Source organism: Otolemur garnettii, unplaced genomic scaffold (genome assembly GCF_000181295.1).
Source record: "Otolemur garnettii isolate 467f Iridium unplaced genomic scaffold, OtoGar3 scaffold00011, whole genome shotgun sequence".
Classification (NCBI taxonomy): domain Eukaryota; kingdom Metazoa; phylum Chordata; class Mammalia; order Primates; family Galagidae; genus Otolemur; species Otolemur garnettii.
Genome location: NW_003852406.1, coordinates 36,126,724 through 36,150,553, shown reverse-complemented (window position 1 = coordinate 36,150,553; position 23,830 = coordinate 36,126,724). Strand labels below are relative to the sequence as shown.

Genomic DNA, 23,830 nt, shown 5'->3' with positions numbered 1-23,830 from the left:
GCCGGCGCTCGGGACGCGCACAGACGAGCCCGGGGCCTGCAGCTGCCACCGCCGCCAGGTAAGCGCCCCCAGCGGGCCGGGCCGGGCGGGGCTTGCGGGCCCGGGCTGCAGCGGGGACAGCCCTAGCCTGGGCCCAGGATGAGCAGAGCCAGGACCCATCTGGAGCCCGCGCCCGTGGCGCGGCCGGGCCCTGCAACCTGGAGGACCCTGCCCGCCGCCAGAGGCGGCAGCCGCTTCCCCCGACCGCCGCCTGGCGGGCCCAGTCCGCCACCCCACCCCGCCCCCGTCCGCCGAGCCCTTCCGCCGCCGCCACCCGCGGCTCCCAGGCCAGCTGGGCACGCTGCTGTCCTCTCCGCACGGGTTGGGACGGGCAGCCGCCCTCGGCGACAGCCAGCGGCCCCCAGCCCGGGTACGGATAACGGTGCTACTTCTCCCTGCTGGGACGGCCTGTCAGCCTGACTGTCCCCGCCGCCTGAAGAGCTGGCGCCGTCATGGGGTTAGACACTTCGCGGGACGACCTTCTTGGGCAACCCTCGGTCCCCACCCCTCACCCCACCACCCCACCCCGCGCGCCCCCACGCCCGGGTGAAGGTTTCTCTTGGAGCATGCTGATATTCCTGCTCTGGAGTTGGGGTCCTCAGGGGGTGACCAGGCCCGTTGGTTAGGGTGGAAATTGTCTCTCCTCAGCGGTTCTTCCTGTCAGCCAGTGGGTAAAAGGCTCAGTGTGACCCGAGACAGGACAGGGGAGCGTCTGCTGGACAGATGGCCTGCTGGCCTTGGATCAGCGTTTGTGAGGGGGAGGGGTCCGTCTGACTTTAGGTATGCCTGTTCCTGAGAAACGCAGGATTATTGGAGCTGTTCAGGGATTTTTAACCATTTTTGAGTAGGCTGGAGGCAACATTAAAAGTCCTGGATTGGGATAAATCCACAGGCCCATCCAGGGAAGCATGTTTGGCATCCAAGACTAGCAAAACATGGGACTGGCGGTAGAAGAGAACTTGGAGGATAAGAAAAGGACTTGGTAGGGGCAGGCGGAAGGCAACTTGAGGTATTTGGCCTACCCTTTGCACGTTTGTATTTGTGTCCCATGTACATGTGATGTCACAGAGGATGTCGACAGTTGCCTGACCTGGTGGGTGCTTAGTAGGATTTCATGGGTTTGTTTCTTCAACTTCACAAGCATGTTACACAGCAAAAGAGGAGGAAGCATGGTGGTGGTGCATCGATTTTCACTGTTTTCCACATTTTCCATGGGTTATGGCTTTGATTCATTTAGTCATTTTTTACTGAGCATTTATTATGTGCCTGGCACAGAGCTAGGTGCTGAAGCAGCAACACACCATATTTTAGGTTGTGGAGGTCTTAGCTTATAGGAAGAGTCTGATAATTAAAAATGTATTCAACAATAAATATTTGTCAACAAGTATGTGTCAGGCATTGGCTCTAGATCAGCGGTTCACAACCTGTGGGTCACGACCCACAGGAACTGTATTAAAGGGCTGGAAGGTTGAGAACCACTGCTCTAGATGCAGTGAACAAAGCAAGCAAAAATAATTGCTCGTGTCAGGGGAGAGCAAAAAATAAATAATGAAAATATAGTCTATTAAAAACTTCTAAGAGCTGAGGAGAAAAGACGGGAAAGGAGAATCTGAAATATCAGGGGTAGGGGTTGAATTTACATTGGGGCGGCTTGGGAAGGCTTCCTAAGGAGTTTTTCTTTTTAAATTTTTAATTTTTTTTACTCTTTAAAAAATCTTTGTTTTCTTTTAGAGATGGAGTCTGGCTCCTGCTCAGACTGGTCTCAAACTCCTGCTCTCAAGAGATTCTCCTGCTGTGGCCTCCCAGAGTGCTGGAATTACAGGCCTGAGCCACCTTCCCAGCCAAAAGAAGTCTTTCAAATAAAACTTTTTTGTTGTTTATTTTGAGATAGGGTTTCACTCTGTCACCCTGACTAGAGTGCAGTGGCATAATCATAGACTACTGTAACCTCAAACTCCTGAGCTCAAGTAATCCTCCAGTCTCAGCCTCCTGGAGTGCTGGTTGCAAATAAAACTTTGAAGGAAGTGGTAAACTAATAATTTCAAAAGGAAGTGAATATAAGGAAAGAAAGATGAAGAGAGGGGTAGGAAATTAATTTGAGTTAGGAGCTCAGGAAGGCTTCCCTGAGGAAGTGACATTTAGGTTAGAGACCTGAAGGAGGGTTAAGAGTTAACCATGTGTAGAGCAGACTCTAGCAAGTTGGAGGAAGTGAAGAGGCCCCTGGGGCTTGGAGGGGGTAGGGAGCGGGATTAGTCAATGAAGACCTGGGCCAAGTCTGATCTCTGGGCCTTGAAGGCAGAATGTGTACCCTCCTTAGTTTAGATTGTGTCTCCAGTGTAATTAGGAACCTTTCAAAGGTTTGAAGGAATGCTATGATGACATTTACATTTTAAAAGGTATCTGGCCACTGTGGAGGGAATGGACTTTGAGATAAGGAGGTTAGGCTTGGCTTTCTCTGAGTGGCCCAACTACCTGGTATGTTTGGAAAAGCCTCAAGCAGTGTGGGGGAGACCTTTTCCTCTGTGAGTCTGCCTGACCAAACTTTTAGGAAGAGGAAACTGAATTAGCATTTATGGAATACCTACCAGGTGGGATACCTAATTTTAAAGACTCTTGCATACATTATTATATTTAACTTAATCCTGAATATACCCTAAGATGAAGAGTTTATCATACCCATTTTACAAGGAAACAAGCGTAGAAGGGGTTGATAATTTAACCAGTCACATTAATAACATACCCTAGATTCAAGCCCAGGACTGCCTGATTCCAGAGCCCATTGGATCTGGAGTCAGACCACCAAAGTTTGCATTTTGATTCTGCTACTTTCTAACTCAAGATCTTGAGTTACTTAATCTCTTTTGTGCCTCAATTACCTAATCTTAAATGTAGGTGAAAGTACCTACCTCATAGAGTTGTACAGATTGAATTAAGCCATGTAAATGGTTTAGCACTTATTTAAATGTTAATTGCAGTTATTTTTAAATATTTGAAATATCCATGTTGCCTCTCAGCCACATTGTAGTCATTTTGGATGAAATTTACATTCTTGAATTTTGTATCCTATCTTGTTTTTTCTCTCTCTCTCTCTCTCTCTCTCTCTCTTTTTACTTTTTTTTTTTTTTTAGACAGGGTCCCACTCTTCATCCCCACTAGACTGCAGTGGTGTCATTGTAGCTAACTGCAACCTCAAAGTCCTGGGTTCAAGCCATTTTCTTGCCTCAGCTTCTGAGTCCTGGGACTACAGGGGTGCTCCACCATGCCTACTAATTTTTCTATTTTTGGTAAAGAAGGGGTCTTACTCTTGCTTAGGCTGATTTCTAACTCCCCACTGCAGGTGATCCTGCCACGTGAGCCTCCCAGGGTGTTAGGATTACAGGTGTGAGCCACTGTGCCCAGCATCCTTCTATTTTCTGTTAATAACTAATGGAGTGTTCCATATGATCAATCATTCAACATTGGTTTTCCATTTCTTGTTTACACTGTGTTAGAACTTGCAGGACATCTAGTGAGTTCCTTTACTTCGGGAGATCAGAGTATTCTGGACATGTCCGATATTTTAAAGAATGAGCTACAGGCTGGGCACAGTGGCTGTAATCCTAGCACTCTGGGAGGCCAAAGCAGGTAGATTGCTTGAGCTCAGGAGTTCAAGACCAGCCTGAGAAAAAGTGAAACCCCATCCATAATAAAAACAGAAAAATTAGCCAGGCATTGTGGTGGGCACCTGTAGTCCTAGCTACTCAGGAGGATCTCCTGAGCACAAGAATTTGAGGATGCTTAGAGCATCCTCTACCACAGCACTCTACCCAGAGCAACAGAGTGAGACTCTGCCTCACCCCCCCACCCCCCCAAAAGAGCTACAGTGTACTTAAATTCACGAATTCAGCTGTGGTTAAAGAGCTGTTGGGAGCAGTAAGAACTAAATGCCTGGGTAAGAAGGGTAAGGTTTTGGGGAGGGAGAGGAGGTGACTTTTGAACCAGGCTTTAGAGAAAGAATAGGAGTTTTACAGGCAAATAAGACTGGGCAAAGGACATTGTAATTAGAGTTGTAAATGTGAAAGTGGCTCTGTTGTCTGGGGGTGAGGCTGAGAACCTATATTGGGGCTAAGAAAGGCAAGTCAAAGAGTTTGGGTTTTATTCTGTAAGCTTGAAGACTGTGACTGGTGGATGATCACTTGCCAGGTCAGGAGAGACATTAGAAATGTGTACCTGACTGTAGCCTGCTTGGGAGAATCTAGGCTGTGCCTCCTATGACAGCCTACTTCCTGATGATCTGAGGTGGAGATGTAATACATTTGAATCCTGAACTCCCCCTCTCCCAGGTTCATGGAAAAATTGTCACCCAGGGAACTGGTCCCTAGTGCTGAAAAGGTTGGGAACTACTGCCCGTGGGAGTGCTACCAGTGAGTATTAGATACGGCAGTAAATGCCTCTCACGGTGGGTGTTAGAGAGTAGAGCTAGATGTCATCTTGGGGCAGCTTTATTTCCGGCAGGGAAGGGTGGACGGTGGATCATTATGCTTTGGAATCTGTTTCTCAGCTTTATAGACCAGAAATTCAGTTTTGTGGAGCTCTCAGAGCTGATTGGGCTCAGATACTGACTCAAATCAAACTTGGAAGAGGTCGATGAATAAACTTAGTGTATTAACTGACCACGAGAAATGAAATTACAGAATGACAGATGTCTTGGTCCTCTGGCCATTGCTTCCCTGTTTCTGGTTAGGATTGGGACTTACTAACAAACACTTGCTCCTCAATTCCTGTTTGTTTCTCTCAGGCTCCTTGAAAATGAATTCTACATAATCTTTTCTCAAGTACTGTTTAGTATAGTCAACAATGATTATTAATTGATGGAATGAATAATTCTGTGTCATTTAGGTAGGATTCTATGTTTGTGAAACTCGAGGTAGAGAAAGAGTAACTTGGAAATATCAGAAAAAGAGGTTTCATAGAATTAGGTTAATGGCAAAGGTGTGCAGATTCTAAGTGGTTTGGGTAATTTTGTGGCTGAGCAGTGTTGTGGGGAGACCCATTGGAAGTTGTTCGGGTGGGAGCAGAGGTCTGCAAACTTTCAGAGGGTATAGGGAGTTTGTGATTGTATGTGAACGAGAGACTGCTTCAAAATCTCTGTCTTTCCGACACAAGGGAGATAGAAAAGAAATTCAAGAATTCCTGGCTTCAACTCAGGCTGGTTGTGGTGAGCTTTCTCCTTGGATTGGAATCTTCCTGAGATTTGAACTTTGTCTTACATTTCTGTCTGCTTTTGCAAATCTGGGAAGAGTGGTAGACCCTCTAGAGTTTTGAATCTAAGTAGACTAAACTAGATTGTGACTTATTTTTCTTGTAAAATTCTAAAAATACTACAAGAAATACGTATTTATGTAGAAAATTTAGGAAATACAAATAGGTGTACAAAGAAAATAAAACTCACAAATCCTGCAACCTAGAGCAACTATTAACATTTTAATATTTTGGTATTTGTTAGATCTTTATTGCTTTCCCTATCATTATATGTAACTTTATTTGAACCTTTTCTTACAAAAATATTATAGAAACATCTTGACTAGGAGAGGGTTCTAAGTGCTTTTGTTCATTTGTGTCTCTGTTTGTGGGCACCTGCTTTAGTGCCCTCCCTGTCAGGTGCTCAAGAGGCATAGGGATGTGATAGCCATTAGCTAATTACTTTTGAGAGATGTTTTTAGAGAAGTAGAGTGCTACTTTATCCAACCATTTGCTTTTATTTGACAGCAGGGAAGTGTGTGTGTGTTGAAATGACACATCTGATCCTTTTTATGGCCCAAAGAAAAGTTAATGAATACCTTTTGAGTTTGATTTCACGAGAGTCATTCCTTAAAGCTGTCAGCACTTAGGGGCTGTCCTCTGCACACTATGTGACTTTGGCTAAGCCCCTTACTTTCTCCATTTCTTTCTGAAAGTGTTGTATCAAGGTGACCCCTTTCTCTCATTAACACACACCAGGGGATGAAAAGGATGTGTGACTGATTGTGTAAAGACTACCACAAGGAGTGAAGAAAAGGAGCATGTGTGTCTGCAGACAGATTAACTCTGGTCTCACATCAGTATGTGTGCGGGATAGAGTCTGTGCAACTTCAGCTGTTTGTTTTTGAGAGCTCTAGGTTTATTAGGGCCCCCTTAGAAATTCTGAAACTTTTCTTTAAAAAGTTTTTAAAATTTTTACATTTATTTTTGTATTTATTTATTTGGAGACAGAGTCTCAGGCTGTTGCCCTGGGTAGAGGACTGTGGCATCTTAGCTCACAACAACCTCCAACTCTTGGGCTCAAGCAGTCCTCTTCGCTCAGTTTTTCTATTTTTAGTAGAGACAGGAATCTCACTTTTGCTCAGCTGGTCTTGAACTCATGAGCTCAAGCTATCCACCTGCCTCAGCCTCCCAGAGTGCTAGGATTATAGGAGTGAGCCACTGCGCCTGCCCTATTTTTATATTTTGAGACAGAGTTCCACTTGTTGCCCTCAGTAAAGTGATGTGACGTCACAGCTCACAGCAACCTCAAACTCTTGGGCTCAAGTGATTCTCGTGCCTCAGCCTCCCAAAAAGCTGGGACTACAGGCGCCAGCTGCAACTCCTGGCTGTATTTAGAGATGGGGATGTGGCACTTGCTCATACTGGTCTCAAACCTGTGAGCTCAGGCAATCCACCCACCTAGCCTCCGAGAGTGCTGGTATTACAGGTATAAGCCACCGCACCAGGCCCTTATTTATTTATTTTTAACTGAATCTTTTTGGGTTTTTTGAGGCAGGGTCTTGCTGTGTTCTCTTGAACCTCTGGGCACAAGTGATCTTCCTGCCTTAGCCTCTAGCTGGTATGATACATGTGTACCATCATGCCCAGCCTGAAATTTTTTAGGTTGTCCAGATGTAGCATTAAGGGTCTTTCACAAAAATCCATGGGTGCAACACCTATTTATACCCCAGGTCTAACTTGGAATAGATTTGCTTTTCATCATAAAATCACAGTTCATCACCTTATCTTCAAGTGGTGGAATTTTAATTTACTTTTTTTTTTAAATTAAAGTTAAATTGAATTTAATTTTGAGGTAGGATCTCACTCTGTTACTCATGTTAGGGGGCAGTGGCCTGGTCATAGCTCATTACAACCTCCAACTGTTTGGCTCATGTGATCTTCCAGCCTCTGCCTCCTGAGTGGTGGGACTATAGGTGTGTACCATAAGCATGCCTAGCTAATTTTCTTTTTGTGTGTGTGTGTGTAGAGCCAGCAGTCTTCTCACATTTTGCCCTCCCAATGTGCTGGGATTGCAGATGCAAGCCACCATGCATAGCCAACCTTATTCTTTATATTTTCTTCCTTTCATTTGGATTTTGTAAAGGCTTATAAAGCAGAGACTAACAAATAACCTGTAAATCTGTTTTCATTTTAGTGACAAATGTAGAATGCCCTAAGACAAAAATTCAAAGTGCCTAGAACCATGTCCCTGGAGTAGAAGTGTGATTTTGGCCACCTTTTCCTTGATCACTTTCGGAGGAAGATGCTTTTGTTAGCTGTGTTTCAAACAGATGAATTAGGCGAGCACCTTTGTAGTCTGTGAATTCAGAGGGCCAGGGCTGCGTCCTTCCAGGAGAGTGCAATTGGTTCCTAGCACCATTTGTTGGGTCTTTCACTCCTTTTCTGGTGTGGAGTGCAGCATGGGGCCCAGTCTCCAGATACCCATGGGTGGGGGGCACTGCTAGAACCTTTGGTGTTCCAACCGGGGGATCAAAGGACTGGCATTCCCATCTGTGAGCCTCAGGTGTTTTCCTGGGATTTCCCTCCTTTGGGGGGCTCAGCCAATTCTGAGAATGAAGTAGGGGCTGCTTCTTTCTTACATCTAGTCTTTGGATATAGGAACATTTTACCCACATTTTTCTTGGCAAGTTGGAGCTGAACGTGAGCCAGTGTAGTGGACTCTGGCTACACTTTTATTCCCCTGGTTTGCTGCAGTTTATAACATTCTACTCTTTTCTGCCAGTTCACTTCCTGAAGTTGAAGGTGTTCCTTTAGCAAACCGAAGGATAGAGCAAGGCCATAGGGCAGGTTTTTTCAACCTTTTTTATCTCATGGCATGCTTGAACCTACAGTTAAACTTCTGTAGCACACTTAAATTATGTTGATAAAAAAAAAATAAAAAAGTAAAAGAGAGAATATACTTAGTGTGCTTTGAACTTGTTTTGAAAATAATTTAATTAATGATCTTTAATGCAGCATACCTAAGATCCTTTCATGACACACAGTTGGAAATCACTGCCTTAGGGAGAGGTTTTTTTTAATTTGTTTAAGAGACAGTCTCATTTTGTTGCACTCAGTAGAATGCTATGGCATCACAGCTCATAGCAACCTCCAGCTCTTTTTTTTTTTGGCTGGGGCTGGATTTTACTCACCACCCCCGGTGCCCTATTCCTTGAGCCACAGGTGCCGCACAACCTCCAGCTCTTGGGCTTAGGCAATTCTCTTGTCTCAGCCTCCCAAGTAGCTGGGCCTACCATACTGACCAGCTATTTTTTTTGTTGTTGCAGTTTAGCCAGGGCCAGGTTGGAACCTGCCACCCTCAGTATATGGGGCCGGCGCCCTACTCGCATAGGAGCCGCCCCTAGGAAGAGGTTTTGAAGATAGGTGTCCATTGTAACTGCCAACTATCCCAGGGCTACTCTAGGCCCTGGAGACACATCTGGGGCAGAGCTTTGGCATTTTCAGTGGAAAAGGGAGCCCAGGGGTGGCCACTGAGCAGCTGTTCAGTTTTTTCTGGGCTTGGCCCAGCCAGGGCTCTGGTCTGTGTGGTGAGGGTCTGCTCTCTGCCTTTGCCTTATTAGACAGGCTCTCCACCCTGAACGGAACTGGCTGAGGTTGTATAAAAGCCACTTCACCATCTAAATACTTCATTAGAGTTGTAAATCTTTAGGCCCTTAAAAATATCAGATACTACCATTCTTTTTCTTCAGTCCCACCCATAACACTATTATTATTATTATTATCATCATCATTATTATTATTTTGGAGGCACAGTCTCATTATGTTGCCCTCGGTAGAGCACTGTGGCATCACAGCGCATAGCAACCTCAAACTCTTGGGCATAAACAATTCTCTTGCCTCAGTCTCCCAAGTAGCTGGGACTACAGGCGCCTGCCACAACACCCGGCTACTTTTTTGTTGCAGTTGTCATTGTTTTTTAGCAGGCCCAGGCTGGATTTGAACCAGCCAGCCCTGGTGTAAGTAGCTGATGCCCTAACCACTGAGCTACGGGTGCCAAGCCACTACCATTTATTTATTTACTTATTTTTATTTTTTGAGACAGAGTCTCACTTGTCACTCTTAATAGAGTCCCCTGGCATCACTTCTCACAGCAACTTCAAACTCTTGGGCTCAAACAATTCTCTTGTCTCAGTCTCCTGAGCAGTTAGGACTATAGGTGCCTGCTACAACCTCTGGCTGTTTTTAGAGACAGGGTTTTGCTATCACAGGCTGGTCTCAAACCTATGAGCTCAGGCAGTCCACCTGCCTCGGCCTACTAGAGTGCTAGGATTACAGGCATGAGCCACTGCTCCTGGCGTACAATATTTTCTTTTATTTCAAATATTGTAGAGCCTTTTTGCAACTAGACGGTGCTGACCAGTAATCTATAGTTGCTTATGGAAGACCTACCTGGGCCCAACTCAAAGCTGATGGTCTGTGGAGCATAAAAGAATCATGTGAGATGAACTTGGCCCTCAAGGAGTTCCCCCACTGAAAGCAATTAGAGAACGATTTTGCTTCTAGAACAGAAGTGTCTTAAGGGGGCTTTTCTTACTGAGGGTAGTGGTTACTCTCAAACAGGTCATCCTCTGAGATGGCTGGAGTTACCTCTGGGGAATTTTCTTTTGTGCCCAAAGTGGATTCAATGGCCATTTGGGAGGAGCGAGATGGTAGCAATTATGTAATCTTGTCTCAGTATTTCACTTGCCCCTTCCCCGACACTGCTTCCCAAAGTGCTGTACCTCAGTGAAGGTAGCCCACGTCCTCAAAATATAAACCTCAGTGCCTCCATTCCTCTGGGCCTAACGCTTTTACATTTCCATCTTAGAATTCTTTTTTTTTTTTTGAGACACTATGTCACTCTTGGTAGAGTGCTATGACATCACAGCTCACAGCAACCTCAAACTCTTGGGCTTAAGTGAGTGTCTTGCCTCAGCCTCCTGAGGAGCTGGAACTAAAGGCACCCCGCACAACACCCGACTATGTTCTGGTTGTAGTTGTCATTGTTTAGCAGGCCCAGGCCAGACTTGTACCCTCCAGCTTCCGTGACTGTAACCACTGTGTTAAAGACACTGAGCCTAGAATCCTTTTAAAAAATATACCCCCTGTGGGAGGTCATACTCTTAGTAGATCATCACCAAACAGTAGCTTTAATTACTAGTAATTAAGTCACTGGAGAGAAAGACTGGGACCCAGGCAGTCACTTGGGGGCAAAAGGGTCTGAAGGGAAATAGTCCTGCAGGGAAGGAGAGAAGTGAGGGCAGCTAAAGAAACTTTCACACATATCGGTTGCTACATGTGTGTGATGCTGACTCGGGGCCCACTCTGGTGGTCCGGGGGGTGGGGGTTGGGGATGGGGGGACAAGTGAGCTAGCACTGACAGAGAGGTTTTGAGGCAGAGTTGAATTTGAGCTGAGTCTTTAAGTTTTGAGGATTCCCCCCCCCCATTTAGAAAATAAAACATACTCAGTTTAGAAAATTTGGAAACATTCAAGAGGAAAACAAATCCCTTATAATTCTTCCTAATGACAGAAACTGAGATGATCCTTTAACGATATAAGTCAGCATGTTTCTGCCTCTGCCCCAAGTCCTCTTGCAACCTTCCATCTTGGGGCAACATCCTGTCTGGGGCTTACTGTCATCTGCCTCCCACCCTGTCTCCCGTTCCTGCTCCTGCTTCAGGGCTTTTCTACTTTCTTCTCTGCCTACCCTCTTTTCTCCCCAAGGCTTGCTTTCTCACTTCAGGAGTGAGAGTGTCTCCACTCTCCTTTCTGATTTCATATGAGGAGCCTTGCTTGAGGAGGACTGGCATATCATGAATCTGTGTCTCCCTCCTCCCATTGGATTGTCAGCTCAACACCAGCAGGAACTTGATTTGCTCTGCTCATTGCACTGTCCACGGTGACTGGAATAAAAGGCACCTAGTAGGTGCACAGTTAATATCACTGAGGACTGAAAGTGCATGAGAGCATGTGTGTGTGTGTAAGAGTGTGCGTGTTGTGGGGATGTGGCAGGAAAGGGCAGTGTGGCTGGAATCTGGTGGGCAGAGGAGTGTGGATTATGTGGAGAGGGTGAGGAGGATGCTTTCAGCAGGGATGGCTGTTAAGAGACTAGCCCAGTCTATTCTAGCCTTTCCCATCTCACCTAGTAGGGAGGCCGTGGGTTGGTACTATGAGGTGAATGAAGGGCAGCTGCTGCACTATAAAGTCAGTTGACCCGCTCCAGGCCTGGGTCATGGCTGTTTTGGAAAACAGAGCCTGAGGGCTAGTCCTAATGTAGTAGGTTGTAGGAAATTGTTTAGGTTTTCCAGCAGACCTGACGACCTGATGAAAATGGAGTTTGAGAAAGACTCATCTTTGACATGCACGATGAGGTAAGAAAAGAGCTAACCCAGCTGGGAGCAGTGTAGCAGGTGACTTAAGTGAGACTTGGTGATGGCAGCATGCTCCCCAGCTGCTGTGGTGGCCTTGACAAAGGCTTCCAGTGCTAAAGTATTGTCAATAGTTTGAAATAAGTTTTGAAAGTAGGTGGGGTTATAGGAATAGGTGGAGACGAGGAAAGGAAGAGTCCTCCTCAAGCTGTTAATGGCTGCCAGGTCTGTTCACTTGGTGGAGAGCAGGCAGTAATGCCCTGTGCTGGGCCTGCATCTTGTGGACTGCAGTCCAAGAGAGGAGCCTCTCTTCTTTCTGGCCGCTGAAAGCTGTTTCCTATCTGAATCTAGCTGTTGGTGTTCTTGGGCTTGCTTCTAAACCTGAACATATGCTAGGATGGTATCTGAAATCCATTTTTTCAGTCGCCTTTCAACTTTATTTTCTGTCTCCGTAGTTTTATCTGTTTCACTGAACAAATTGTTTTCGGCTCACAAACCTATTTGGGTTGGATTGACTGGAAATACTTATCTGCAAATGGCTTTTGTTTCATTAGGTTTCTGGCCCCTTTTAAAAAACTTTTTGTCAAGATCAAATTTTGGTGTGATCAGCATCTTTATGGTCTTTTGGTACCAAACATGTTTTGAGATTTGTTTCTGATGTATCCATTAATTTTTAAAATAAATATTTGAGCCATGCTATGTGCTCGGCACTGAGAATATAGATAGCAGGGGACAAAGTAAACAGAATTTACCTCCATGGAGCTCATATTCTAGTGTGTGTGGTTTAGAGACGATGAACAAGTAAAATAGAAAGTATGAGAGATGATGAGACGTATGAAGAAAAATAAAGCAGGGATCATGTATCAGGAGTCAGATTTTCTATTTTAAGTCAGAGGAATCTCATTGATTAAAAGATATTTGAGCAAGACTAGGGTGGCTCACGCCTGTAATCCTAGTACTCTGGGAAGCCGAGGCAGGTGGATTGCATGAGCTCAGGAGTTCAAGACCAGCTGAAGACAGAGCGAGACCTCATCTCTAAAACAAATAGCTGGGCATTGTGGCAGGCACCTGTAGCTCCAGCTACTTGGGAGGCTAAGGCAAGAGAATTGCTTAAGCCCAAGAGTTCAAGGTTGCTGTGAGCTGTGATGCCACAGCACTTTACCAGGATGGCAAAATGAGACTGTCTCAAAAAAAAAAAAAAAAGAAGACAACAACATTTGAGCAGAGATCGGAAGGAGATGAAAGAGTGAGTCATGAAGATATCTGAGGGAAAAGTAGTCAGGATGGAGGGAAAAGCAGGTGCAAAACCACTAGAGGCCAGAGAGTGCTTAAAGTGTTTAGAGAACTGCACAGGGGGCACACACAGTGGCTCATGTCTGTGATCCCAGCATTCTGGGAGGTCGAGGGAGGTGGATCACCTGGAGCTCAGGAGTTAGAGACCAGGCTGAGCAAGAGTGAGACCCTGTCTCTACTAAAAAAGGAAAGCTAGTTGGACATTGCAATGGTGGGTGCCTATAGTCACAGCTTCTGGAGAGGCTGAGGTAGGAGGATCACTTGAACCAAACAGTTTGAGGTTGCTGTGAGCTATGATGACGTCATGGCATTCTACCCAAGGTGACAGAGTGAGACTCCGTCTCAAAAAACAAAAAAACAACCAAACAAAAAACTGTAATGAAGTTAGTGTGTGGGGTGGTGTGGGGAGGGTCCCAGCCTGTAGAGCAGGCATCCTCAAACTACGGCCCACGGGCCACATGCAGCCTGCCGGGTGTTTTTGCTGCTTCTGCCTGTCCTGCTTAGCAGCTGACTCATTCCAGGGCCCACAGTCTGGCCCTCCAACGGTCTGAGGGACAGTGAACTGGCCCCCTGCTTAAAAAGTTTGAGGACCCTGCTGTAGAGATTCTTCTGATGGCTGGTTTGAGCTGGGGTTGGGCATTAGGATCACTCCCCAGATGTCCCTAATGGGCATCCAGGTCTAGGGGTTAAATAAACCTTATCCTCTATATTTGAGGGATTTGGGTAACTGTGAATAGGAGACTTCAGCTGCTCTGATGGGAAGGAAGGCCAGGGCAGGGCTCTATGACCTTTCAGAAATAGCAGGAATCTTCCAAAGTAATAAAAACTCTTTTCAGTTTATGTACCTTTTCTCATTTGATCACTTCACCTCTCTGATCCTCAGTTTTTGTGCTTATTATACAGTGAGTGGCTTAAATTTAATGGTTTACCAGGATCTCTTTGGCTCTGATAGTTGTTAATTTTTCTACTTTTAGAAGAACCTCTAATCTAGAACAGCATTCTAGAATAGTGTTTTCTAATCTTCATCTTACAGCTGCTAAGGCATGTCATTATTATGGCAAAGGCTACAGTGAAAGTCTCAGTACCAAACTGAAGGGTAGTTTGTGCCATATAAGTAGCATGTTGGTCAGATGCAATATTGGGAAATCTAAAATGTGAAAGCTGACCTTCCAGTTCAGGGTTCAGAGTACTAGGGTGGCTCAGTTCTTAGAGGCAGGTGGGAGCCTAAGTGCCAGTTGTAGCTCACTGACTAGTAAGTAGCTTGTGAGGTGGGAATAGTGTCTTACTAACTATGTATCCTGGTGTGAGCATGTGAACAGGGTGACCTAGAAGGAGCACCCAGCCGGGGTCAGTGAAGCCTGATGCCGGGTTTGTCAGCCCCTCTCTGCAGCCAGACTGTGTTATTGCATCTGAAAGGCTATCTGGGTAACTATCTGACAGAATCCAGTGGCTAGAGGAATTGAGGTTAACCTGGAGAACTTACTATTGGACTTCAGACTCAAAACAGCTGGCCACTGGGCCACTTGCTTAAGCCCAAGAGTTCAAGGTTGCTGTGAACTTTTTTTTTTTTGAGACAGAATCTCACTATGTCTTTCTGGGTAGAGGGCAGTGGCACCATCATAGCTCACAGCAACCTCAAACTCCTGGGCTCAAGCAGTCCTGTCTCAGCCTCCCAAGTAGCTGCGACTACAGGTGCCTGCCCTAACGCCTGGCTAGTTTTTCTATTTTTAGTAGAGATGGGATCTCACTTTTGCTCAGGCTGGTCTCAAACTCCTGAGCTCAGGCATTCCTCCCACCTTAGCCTCCCAGAGTGCTAGGATTACAGGCATGAGCCACAGTGTGCCTGGCCTGGTTTTGTCCTCAGTTGGGCAGCACAGTGTCTGCTTGTTGGTTTATGTTTTGAAATGCGAAGGTCCTGGCTCAGCGCCTGTAGCTCAGTGGGTAGGCTGGCGGGTTTGAACCCGGCCTAGGCCAGCTGAAACAACAATGACAACTGCAACAACAACAAAAAAGGCCGAGTGTTGTGGTGGGTGCCTATAGTCCCAGCTACTTGGGAGGCTGAGGCAAAAGAATCACTTAAGCCCAAGAGTTTGAGGTTGTTGTGAGCTGTGACACCATGGCACTCTACCCAGGGTGATAGCTTGAGCTTTTTTTTCTTAAAAAAAAAAAAGTTTTCTTTATTTCCTTTCTGTAGAATTGGTTTCCCTCCCTTTCCTTCTTAAATTTTCTATTAAATATTGTCTATATGTCTATTTAGAATCCAGACTAAATACTAATCTGTCAAAATTAGGACAAAAGTGAAGTTAAATGGGAGAATGCAAGATTAGAATGAGAACGAACCAAATTAGAAATTTGGGGGATGAGACCTCATTTTGTCATTCATGGGTACAGGTAGCTGAGGGCCCACTGTGCGTTTCCCCATCTTGCCTGCTCTCTGGTCCTGTCCCCACCCCACTTCCTGGCCTGTGCTTCCTCAGCTTTGGTGGGCATCCTGGAGCTGTGTGATGGGGCAATCCAGACGTCACTCCTGCATCTCTCTGCCCTCTCTGCATGCTCTGACAAGCAGTGTGCTTGGACACTCAGAGAACTTTTGAGGGAAAGCTTGCTGACTACTGCGGTCGGCAGTATAATACTTAACAAGTAGGTGTATTTGCTATGTGAAAAGCAGTGCTATAAGAGCTTTATGTATGTTAACTCCTTTGATTCCTATTGTAGCCTGTTTACATGTGGGAAACAGATCTAGAGGAGAAGAATCTTGCCCCACGTCGCTAGTCAGTAGTAGAACTGGGATTTATACTGAAGAGTCTATCCTTTGAATTGACAGGCTATGATAGGGGAAGGAGAGCAGGTCTGGGGCAAGGAAAAGTTTTGTCTTTGATGATAGTTGTGGCCTACTTTGAATTTATGTTTGGGGATTTTTTTCAGGGTTTTACCTGCACTTGGATTATTATTATTAGTTTTTATTTTGGTTAATTTATTTTTGAGATAGTCTCACTTTTTAACCCTATGTAGAGTGCCATGGCAACCTCAAACTCTTGGGCTCTAAGTGATCCACCTGCCTTAGCCTCCCTGGTAGCTGGAACCACAGGTACCTTGCCACAATGCCTGGCTGTTTTTTAGAGACAGAGTCTTGTTCTTGTTCAGACTGGTCTTGAACTCCTGAGCTCAGATGATCCACCCGTCTTGGCCTCTCAGAGTGCTAGGATTATAGGCACGAGCCACTTTATAAAACTCTGTTTCCTTACTTTAACCCTTAGGCCCATTACAAATATATTTTATTTTTCTTCTTTCCTTAGGTGGTGTTTGGACACTAGACCATGTGCCTAGGTAGAAGTTTTTCCTTTCTCCACAACTCCACTACCCCAGCAACGCTCACCACGCCTTTGTTTTGAGAACCTCACTAAGGTATGATATCTAGGCTGACCTGAGCTGGCCTTAAAGAGCTGAGGGACATAAGAGACTTTTTCTATCCCTTGGTGGGATGTTTTCTTTTGTGTGTGTGTGTGTGTGTGTGTGTAGTAAAATACTTATAACAGATTTTGCCATTTTTAAAGGTACAGTTGAGTGACATTAAGTACATTCACAATTGTGCAGCCATCACCACTGTCTTTTTCCAGAACTGTTTATCATCCCATACTGAAACTCTGTACCCATTAAATAATAACTCCCTGTCTCTGTCAACCACTATTCTACTTTCTGTCTTGAACTTGCCTATCCTAGGGACTTCATTTAAGTAAAATCATACCATATTTGCCCTTTTGTATCCAGCTTATTTCACTAGGGATAGTACCGTCAAGGTTCATCCATATTGTAGCATGTGTCGGAAGTCTCTTCCTTTCTGAGACTGAATAACATCCCACTGTGTAAGTATACCACATTTTGTTTATTCGTTTTTCCACTGATGAATACTTGAGTTGCTTCCACCTTTGGGTATTGTGAATAATGCTGCTATAAACCTGGATGTGCACCTTTCTCAAGACCCTGCTTTTAATTCTTTTGAGTCTATATCCAAAAGTGGAGTGCTGGATTATATGGTAATTCTGTGTTTACTTTTTTGAGGAAGTGCTATCTTGTTTTCTATAATGGCTGCACTGTGTTACATTCTCACTAGTGATACACAAGGTTTCAGTTTCTCCATACATTCTCACAACACTTGGTATTTTCTTTCTTTCTTTTTTTTTTTTTTTTGACACAGAGTGTTACTATGTCACCCTCAGTAGAGTGCTGTGGTGTTGTCACAGCTCAGCAACCTCAAACTCTTAAGCTTAAGTGATTTTCTTGTCTCAGCCTCCCAGGTAGCTGGGAATACAGGTACTTGCCACAATGCCCAGATTTTTTTTTGTTGCAATTGTCATTGTTGTTTAGTAGGCTCAGGCTGGTTTCAAACCAGCCTTGATGTATGTGGCTGGCACCATAACCACTGGGCTATGGGCGCCCAGCCAACACTTGGTATTTTCTGTTTTGTTTTGTTTTTAAATAATTGCCATCTTAATGAGTGTGACCTTGGTGGTAATCTAACTGGACCATTAGCCGAGGGCTGGATCCTATTGTGCTGAAATGTTAAAATGTAGGAAAAAAATGATAAATCTACAAAAATGTAGAAAAAAGGATAAACCTCTATGTCTTCCTCACCCAGATACAGAGTTAGTAGCTACCAATTCATGGCTGATCTTGTTTCATTTATAGATCCCCCTCCCTGCTTTCTTCCTTCTGCTCAGACATCATGAAAGACACATATCACTAAGTGTCTTTAAAAGATAAGGCTCTTAATCTTAATGTTCCATTGTATCTGATGGTAGAAAGGCACATAGGGCTATTCTTTTGGACACATTATTTCTGTTATTCCCTTGGATCACCAGGGACATATAGTTGGCACACAGAGAACACTTGGATATTGGATCTGTTGTCAAGCTGTTGATGAAAAGCTGCCTTGGCTGGATCTCTCCTTTCCTACAGAAGACTGATTGCTCTGAAGTTTGAGCAGTTATGATAAAAGAGCCCACCTATGGGGCTCTGCGTCACCTGCCTGTAGTCCTAGCTGGTCAGGAGTGGCTGAGGCAAGAGGGGAGGATTGCTTGAGCCCAGGGGTTTGAGGCCAGCTTAGGCAATATAGTAAGACCCTGCCTCTTAAAAAAAGGTAAAAATTTAAAAAAGAGTGACAGAAGCGGCACCCATAGGTCAGTAGGTAGGGTGCCAGCCACATGCACCGAGGCTGGTGGGTTCAAACCTGGCTCAGGCCAGCTAAAACAGCAACAATTACAAAAAATAAAATAAAGTAGATAGCCAGGTATTGTGGTGGGCGCCTGTAGTCCCAGCTACTTGGGAGGCTGAGACAAGAAAATCACTTAAGCCTAAGAGTTCGAGGTTGCTATGAGCTGTGACCCCATAGCACTCTACTGAGGGCAACATAACGACACTGTCTCCAAAAAAAAGTGAGACAAAGCAAGAGAGAGCGAGCTCATTCAGATCTCTGTTGAGAGAAGAAAAAGAAAAGAAAAGGGGGATGAGGGAGAAAGAATAAAAGAGGAAGATGCAGGAGTGTGATACTAGGGAGCAGGAAGGAATAAGGGAGAAGGGATGAGAAGGAGGAGAGAGAGAGACAGACACACACTGCAGTGAAAGAGCAGAGCAGACCTGGGAGAGAAACTTTACTGGCCTCTGACTCACCAGCTCTAAAGCCACCACAGAGATATCCCAAGACTAATAGCATGTTGCTGTGTCTCCCAAACCTTTCACTTTTGGAATCTTTGGGACTGTAAATTATCTGTGTTAGATGAGACTGGCACACCAACACATGGGTACCAGAGATGGGAAAAGGGTGATCTTGTGTAATGCCCTCTGAACCTTTCGCTCAGGAAGTAAAGGTTTGGTTCCCAGTAGGTCTGAGGCTTTTGGCTTCTTTAAATCTGGGGTGAGATGATACTTTTACAAAGTTAAATGGGAAGAATTTCCTCAGGTTGGTGCATGAACAAGAGGAGTCCTGTCCCACATTTTTCAAATCTCTATGTCCTGTTCCCTTCTAACAAAGTATGGTACCTAGTTAGTGCCGAGGTCTGTTTGCAGATAAGCAAAGGTGAAGAGGGCACAGGTTACATAGTATCACTTTTTTTTTAATTGGAGAAGGATGAAGGAGGATGGATAGGAAGGACGGAGAAGGAGCAGGAATGAGTACACTGTCAGTTTTGTCTGTGTCTGAGCTGTCAGCTTTGCTGCCTGTGTCTGACCCCCACTATTTCAGTCAGCTTTACGGCCCTGCATAATCCCAGTGCCTTCCAGTTCTCTTTTTCTTTCTTTTTATCTTTTGAAAACTATAACAGCTTTATGGACACATAAGTTCACATGCATGCAGTTTGCCCCTTCAAAAATCTATAATTCAGTGCTTTTTAGTCTATTCACAGAGTTTTTTCCCCTTAAGACTCAGGGTCACCCTGTGCCTTCCTCTTCCTTGTGGTTCTCAGAGCTGGCCTTCCCTCTCCACTGATGTCACACTCCTCAAGACAGATAACACTGTAGTGGGGACCCTGGCCAGTAGGCATTTCCCATAGCTATACTATTTAATTTAATCAGCCCATACAGTGGCCCTGGATTCACAGACAGGAGTTACTTTGGGTAGACTCCTTCCTGCAGGTGAGTTTCCATCACCACTGAAGTTCTATTTATAAAAAGGTTTTTTTTTAATTAAATGATTATTTATAAAAAGTTTTAAAAAACAAAACCCTTTGGCAGCACTTATAGCTCAGTAGGTAGAGTGCGAGCCACACACACTGAGGCTGGCGAGTTTGAACCCGTCCAGGGCCAGTTAAAATCAACAATGACAACTGCAACAAAAAAATAGCTGGGCATTGTGGTGGGCGCCTGTAGTCCCAGCTGCTTGGGAGGCTGAGGCAAGAGAATCGCTTAAGCCCAAGAGTTTGAGGTTGCCATCAGTTGTGATGCCACAGCCCTCTATCAAGGGTGACATAGACATTTTATTTTTTTACCTCAAAAAAGAAAAAAAAAAAAGGAAAACCTTCCAAAGGTTGCATATTTGCCAAATGTTTGACTGATAATAAATCTGGTTGGCCATCTGTGACTATTCTGAACTATCTTAGTTCTGGACAAGTGAGCTTATCAAACTGTTTCCCCTTACTAATGGTGGATTACCTTCCAGCAAACACACTGGTGCTTATAAACAGACAATAAAGTAATGAGCAGTTACGTATGGTAGGTGGCAATAAGTGCTGGGAAGAAAAATAAAGCAGAATAAAGGGACAGGGATTGATGGTGGGGTGGGTATTGGTGTCACACATGGAATGGTCTTCACAAGGTGACGTTGGAGTAAAGACTTGAAAGAGTGAAGAAGTGAGACCACAGAGACTGGGGGAGCACATCCCAAGCAGAGGGAACGGGAGGAGCAAAGGTTCAGAGCTGGGAGTCTATGGTCTGGGGGAGTGGTCAGGAGGCCTGGTAGATGGGCTGAGAGAGGGAGGCAGGAGAGCAAGAGTAGTCAGTCAGCCTGGCGTGCAGGCTGTGGGAAAGACCAGATTTCAGTCTGCATGAGACTGGATGGCATTGAAAGGTTTTGAAGAGAAGATGGTCATGATCTGATGTGCAGTTTGTTTTTTTTTTTTGAGACAGGATCTCACTATGTTGCCCAGGCTGAAGTGCAGTGGCAGGGAAGGGGAGGTGTACAACTGACACAGTCATGGTGCACTGTGGTTATAATCTTTTTGGCTCACACAGTCCTCGTGCCTCAGCCTTCCAAGTAGCTGGGACTACAGTAATAGCTGGCATGCATACCAAGCCTGGCTAATTTTTAAACTTTCTTGTAGAAATGAAGTCTTGCTAAGTTGCGCAAGCTGGTCTTGAACTTCTGGCTTCAGGTGATCCCCCTGTCTCGGCCTTCCAAAGCTCTGTATTATAGGGCCAGCCACAGTGTCCAGCCTACCTGTGTTTTAGAAGTGATACTTTGGCTATTATGTTGAGAATGACTAGAAGAGGCAAGAGTGGAAACAAGGAGACCAGTCAGTGAGAAATTGTTTGACTTGGGTCTATCTTTTTTTTTTTTTGATAGAGACGGAGTTTCCAGTTGTCACCCTCAGTAGAGTGTGGTGGCGTCATAGCTCAGTAGCTCACAGCAACTTCAAACTGTTGGGCTTAAGCAATCCTCTTGCCTCAGCCCCCAAGTAGCTGAGATTTCAGGTGCCTGCCACAAAACCCGGCTATTTTTTTGAGACGGAGTCTTGCTCTTGCTCAGGCTGGTCTTAAACCCATGAGCTCAGGGCAGTCCACCTGCCTTGGCCTCCCAGAGTGTTAGGATTACAGGCGTAATCATGCCCGGCCAAATTGGGTGTATCTTGAAGCGTTGACAGAATTTGTTTGTGGATTGGATGAAGGATGTGAAGGAAATAGGTTTTGGCCTAAGTAAATGGAAGAGTGGAGTTGTCATTTACTAAAGTGGGGAAGACTGTAGGAGGAAATCAAGAGTTAGGTTTTAGACGTTAGATGCCCATAAGACATGCAAACAGAGATCTGAATGCAGAAATGACATTAAATGAATACTTCAGTAAGTGCTGGTGGAGGGGCTTATAAAGCAGCAAGCAAGAGAGCATTTCTCTGCAGTAACTGTGGTAAAGGGGGACAATTCCAGCCCACTGTGGTGAGTGCTCCCACTGAGGAGGGAAGTCCCAGGTGTCAGGAGAAAGTGGAGGAGGAGAAGAGCAGGGGACCATGGGTGTCACAGCACTCAGAAGGACATGGCTCTAGAGCTGAAACTCAGGCTGGGGAGTTTTCATGCAGATTTGTGTTTAGAGCCACAGTGTGGTCAGGTATCAGGTGTTCAAGCTGGGAGAACAGCTTGAGTGCTGACACAGAGGCCTGAGAGTATCTGAGAGAGAATGAAGGATGTCCTGGGGAGTGACTGGAGAGCTGGGCAAGAGACCAGACCAGAAGGGTCCTCCATGCAAAGCTGACTTGTTTGGCCTGGTCTGTCTGAGCAGGAGGACACAGCTGTTTTTGTATATACTGCTCAGTCTCTTTGGGCCATTTTTTGTTACTTGTTTGAATACCAGGTACTTCATGAAATGAAACCTTGGCCAGTGACCTGAACATCCATGACCTGGGACTCACTTAGACCTATATGTAGACCTATATGTATGTAGATGAGTGTTGAGGAGGCAGTGATATGTATATGATAGGGAGTCCATTCACCTTGGGAGTTAATTTTTATTAAGAAATCCATTAGTTCTAGATTAGTTTGCCCAGCTGTTACAGTCTGAGAAGGAGCTTTTGGGCAGATTTACGTAGTCTGTTTTAAGGATTCAGAGATCTTTAATGTTTGCTTAATTTTACATATTAAACCAAGGCCTCCCCAAGGTCCTCACACAGGTAATTACTGATAGCACAGGAGTGAAAGCCAGTGCCTATGGCCCACAGTTTCATATTCTTTTTGAGACAGAGTCTTGACTTTGTCACCCTGGGTAGAGGGCGGTGGCATCATAGCTTACAGCAACCTCAAACTCTTGAGCTCAAGTGATCTTCTTGCCTCAGCCTCCCAAGTAGTTGGGGCTAGAGGTGCCCACCACAACACCTGGCTATTTTTAGAGACAGGGTCTCACTCTAGCTCAGGCTGGTCTCAAACTTAGGCAATCTACCTGCCTTGCTTTGGCCTCCCAGAATGCTGAGATTACAGGTGTGAACCACCATGCCCAGCCTATAGTTTCTTATTCTTTTTTTTTTTTTTTTTTGGGGACAGAGTCTCACAATGTCACCCTCTGTAGAGTGCTGTGGTGTCATAGCACACAGCAATCTCAAACTCTTGGACTTAAGCAGTTCTCTTGCCTCAGCCTCCCAAGTAGGTGGGACTACAGGCGCCCACCACAGCTGCCAGCTATTTTTTTGTTGTTGTTGTCATTGTTGTTTGGCAGGCCTTGGCCAGGTTCAAACCTACCAGCCCCGGTATATGTGGCTGGCTGGCTCTGTAACCACTGAGCTACAGGTGCCAAGCCCAGTTTCTTTTTCTTTTCTCTTTACCATTCCTAGTCTGGGCCTTTGTTCTGAATCCAGAAACATGGGCCTTTTTTTCTGCTTCCTTTGATATACCTGAAGTTTCACTGAGCTCCCTTCTCTCCCTACCACTCTTGCAAGGAGTGCTCTTGCTAGCATCCAGGCTGACGCTCCCACACATCTTGAGAGCAGCAACTTACTCTGCAGCTTGCTTGCTCATTCTGTCTTTCTCCTGTCCAGCTTCCATTCCTGGTACAAAAGAAGTTCCTCTACCTGGCAACCAACTCAACAGTACTTTCTTTCTTTTTGAGACAGGGGTCTCACTGTGTTTCCCCAGGTACAGTGCAGTGGCACCATCATAGCTCACAACAGCCTCAAATTCCTGGGCTCAAGTGATCGTCTTGCCTCAGCCTCCTGGACTACAGGCAACTACCATGATGCTCAGCTAGTTTTTCTACTTTTTGTAGACATGGGGTCTCACTCTTGATTAGGTTGGTCTGGAACTCCTGAGCTCAAGGGATCTTCTGGCCTCAGCCTCTCAGAGTGCTATGATTGCAGTTGTGAACCGCCTCACCCAGCTGGCCTCTGCAGTACTTTCTTCTGGTCTCAGCTTCTGCTAAGGAATACCTTCCTCTTTCTTTTTCCTCCTTCCCCCCCTTTCTCCACTCCTCACTTCCCCTCCACTTCCCTCTCTCTGTCTCTCCTCCTTTCCTTTTGTCTTTTTGTCTCTGTTCCCGTCCTCCTTCTCCCTCTTTTTGTCTCTCTCTCTCCACATATATATATACACACACACACACAGAGACAGATATACAGTATATATATATACACACACACAGAGAGACAGATATACAGTATATATATATACACACACACAGAGACAGA

At 45.2% G+C, this 23,830-nt stretch overlaps 1 protein-coding gene across 1 annotated transcript in view; it reads left to right on the top strand.

The window, feature by feature from the left end:
• The first annotated feature begins 2 nt into the window (after window positions 1–2).
• The window catches only part of ZNF592 (zinc finger protein 592), a 55,480-nt gene continuing 31,652 nt past the window's right edge, over window positions 3–23,830 (top strand). The window contains exons 1-2 of the mRNA XM_003784610.3: window positions 3–58; window positions 16,261–16,369. The gene's annotated coding sequence lies outside the window, so the exon portion shown is untranslated. The remainder of the gene's footprint in view (window positions 59–16,260; window positions 16,370–23,830) is intronic.